This window comes from Egretta garzetta, unplaced genomic scaffold (assembly GCF_000687185.1).
Source record: "Egretta garzetta isolate BGI_Z169 unplaced genomic scaffold, ASM68718v1 scaffold56, whole genome shotgun sequence".
Classification (NCBI taxonomy): Eukaryota; Metazoa; Chordata; class Aves; order Pelecaniformes; family Ardeidae; genus Egretta; species Egretta garzetta.
The window spans coordinates 9,620,289-9,623,806 of NW_009260182.1; positions in this window are offsets into that span (position 1 = coordinate 9,620,289).

A 3,518-nucleotide genomic window follows, 5' to 3' on the forward strand; every position below is an offset into this window, starting at 1 on the left:
ATAACAACATCCAAGTGCCACTGGGTTGTGTTTGCTGTGTGTTATTCAGTAATTTTCCCCAGAAGTGGTTTTATTTTAATGACAGGCCATCTGATCCCTGTGTCTCATCTGAGCACTGAATTTGCAAATACATGTATTTATTATCATCATATTTGAACAAGCATAATGCCTACCCCAAGATCTGAGTCCTTTCAAAGCTGGAGTCTGTAAAGCACATTCATCATGATGAATAGTGTTAACCCCAGCTGCTTTTGTGTGAGAGGCCTGTTTGGGATTTTCCAAGCAATCAGCCACCCTTCCTGCACTAGCAATTACAATTTCCATAGGGGTCTTTCCAGTTGTGATTCAGCCTCTAAGCAGTTCACAAGTTCATGGGCTTACAGAAAGCAGGGCTATACCTGCCTCTCTTCATAGACAGCAGGGTTGGGTTTATTTTTAGCACAAGTATTCCAGAAATACATACTACCCCTCTTTAGAAATGTGTGGGAGAGACAGACACACATATACAGACAATTTTGCCTATATTAGTGTCAGTGGGTCCCTGAAAATGACTTTTCCACTGCCTGTTTTCATCCCAAACTCTTTTCTTTTGTTTGCACTGTGCACCAGTTCCCTCCAATGTCTCGGTTCGCAGGTACCATGACTCAAGCGTGCACCAAATCTTTGTGCATAAGTGCCCTGATGGGCGCAGGGGGTCTGTAGTGGTTGGAAGTGTGTAGTTTGGGGCCAGAGCTTGACAGAAGTGCCTTGACGTTTGGCAAGACCAGCATTCAGCGTGGGATGAGTTAGGAAAAGCGCTTGCTCACCGGAAGCCCAGACCAGGAGTCTAGGAGAGTGAGCTTTGCAAAATGTTCCTGCTGGGATCTGAGGTGAGTGATAGACCTCTCCCAGGCAGGGAATCCAAAGCTGAAGGTTGCCTTGCAGAAGGCAGGACATTGTCCCTCAGAGGACTGGTAAGCTCAGGCTGCTCTTGGATTGCAGGGAGGATTAGTTCGTCACAAGCTTCCCGGTGCTTGGAGATTCTCAGGCAGCAGATACCCCACGGTTGTTGCCTTGCTCATGCTGTAGCAATGTAATTAGCAGCTCTTTTTAAAATGCAAATGAGCGTTGGACTCACGCAGAGCCCTGCTCTGCCATGGAAGCAGGAGTGGGGCTGTAATCGCAGGAGATTCTGCTCTTCGTTTTGCTGCAGGCTGTGGCTGGAGCCCAGCCTGATGCTGAGCCCCGAGAGAGCCCCCTGACCTCGGTAAGGAGCTCTGTGCACTCAGCGTGGCACAGGGTGCCATCCGTTGTTTATATCTGCAGCACAAAAACTTAGCTTGTTGACTTCATGGCATATTTCCCCTATTATTCAACATCCTATTGCAGTTCGCCAAATGAAACCCAATGCTGGCATGTGCCTCCCAGGAGGGTGGCTGGTCTTGTTTGCTTTGGAAGGACAGTGGAATGGGGTCCTTACTCCAAGAACGCTGGATACATTTGTCCAGCCTTGATGATGAAATGAGCTATTTATGAAAAAGCACCGGTGGGGCAGTAATGTGTTACTCATGTGCATGCTTCTTACACAGTATTTTTAATGGTGACCTTAAAAACCACTTTGACTCCCACCTGTGGATACAAAAATGCAGTGCTTTAAGGCTTGAATCACTGGCAGCGGCAAGCCGGTCGCACAGCATTGCTTTCTGTATTAGTTATCTCTGAAGCATTACCAATGGCGAATCTGAATGTAAAAATAGCTGATGACTGTTTGTTTCATCTGTCTGTTACTTGACACCGCATGGTTATTCCAATACGTATGTTTGCCTCTTCCCCACCATGATCTCCGTTTGGTTTCCCTTGCCTGATAACTATTTAAATACATTTTACTAACTTTGGATTCCTTGCTCACTTCACTTCACCTGGCTGGGCAGGTCTGCGAGGGCTCGAGGGTTAGCTCCTCCACTTTTATTGTTTTATTTATTTTTCAGTGGTTGTTTCTATTAAGATAACCATGTTCAGAAGGAGAGTCTGAAACACATAAATAATGGGAAGTGCTAATAGTAAGCAGGCTGCTGTAAAATGTGCTGGGGCTTTGACTTAAGGGAAGAAAGCGCAGCCCTGCACTGTCCCTGATCGGGAAGCTGGAGCACAGCAGGTAAGGGGGAAGCGTATGGGTGGTTTTAAAGCAGGGAAATGCTGAAGAATGGCGGTGTCTGAGCGTGTGGATGTGTGTGCACTCAAGGATCAGCTGTGTAATTGGTCAGATAAGAGAAATCAAACAGCATTTATACCTTTTTTTTTTTTTTCCAGTAATCAGAGGGGGAAAGTCCTTTCATTTGTGTCCAGCATTTTCTGCTCTGAGAAATGCAGGATTGTCTCTGGCAGTCTGTGTGTTGGAAGGGATGTACCTATAGATTTGTATACAGTGATGACTGTTTATGACACAGACAGTTATTTGGTAAAGGGCTATGATCTTTTTAAAAGACCACTAAATTGCTATGAAGCTCCATTTAATTGTCCTGCGCATTGTGCTGTAAGCAACTTTAAGCAAATATACATTGATTTTATTTTCCAGATGATTACTGCCTACAGATAAGATACTCCTAAAACCTTCAGTGATTTGTGTAGGGGGTTGAAGGCATTTTTACTTCTATTTTTGGAACAAATAGGAAGGGAATAATTTAAATATTTTATAGAGAGCAATTAGTATGCTACAGAGCCTGAAAAAGTAAAATAGTTCAAATACCTAGGCAGTGCTAAGAGGCCACTATAAATGACTGTGACTATGACTTGTATCCAATTTTAATCACTGGAAAATTTCTTAAATGGCATAAGCTTTTCTGAGTCCAGTTGTTGTAGGACTTCTTAATCTGCCATCCCAAGGAACTGCATTTTATTAGCTTAGTTGCAGAACTCAGCAGCAAAATAAGAACAGAAATACTTAAAATTGAGCTTGAGAAGCCAAACTGCTTATGCTTTTTTAAATGGCCCATGAACCAGCAGTCCGATTAAATCTGAATAGGGGAAAGTTTCCCAGCAGCAGGCCAAAGTGACCAGTTCACCCTGACTTTGTACAGTATCAGCTAGAGGGATCCTTGCTAGTTCTCTGCCATTGCTGAGGGGGAGGCTGGGGAGAAGGAGAAGTGAGAAGAGGTAAGACGGGGAAATAAGCTTTCTGGACGGGATCAAAATCCATGGCTCTTTTCCTTCGCTTTTCCAAGGAACTGACCATGTAAAAAACAAATGCCGTCGTTTAAATGCTTGAGGATAAGGCCTGTGGAAAATACTAAGAAATAAAAGATTCCCAGTATATTGGAGCCCCAAAACAACTATATTTCTCCATCATTGCACGCTTGTCACTAGGCAGGTATTTACATACATATTCACAACTTAGTTACCAGGACAGTTGTAAGGGGCACTCGCCAGTGAACACGAAGGCCACAGCTGGGTGGAGGTGCATGGGTATAGTTGCATCCCTTCACCACAAACCAAAAGCACACGGAAATGTCACTCTGTAGCCTCTTGTTCCTACCTGCTTC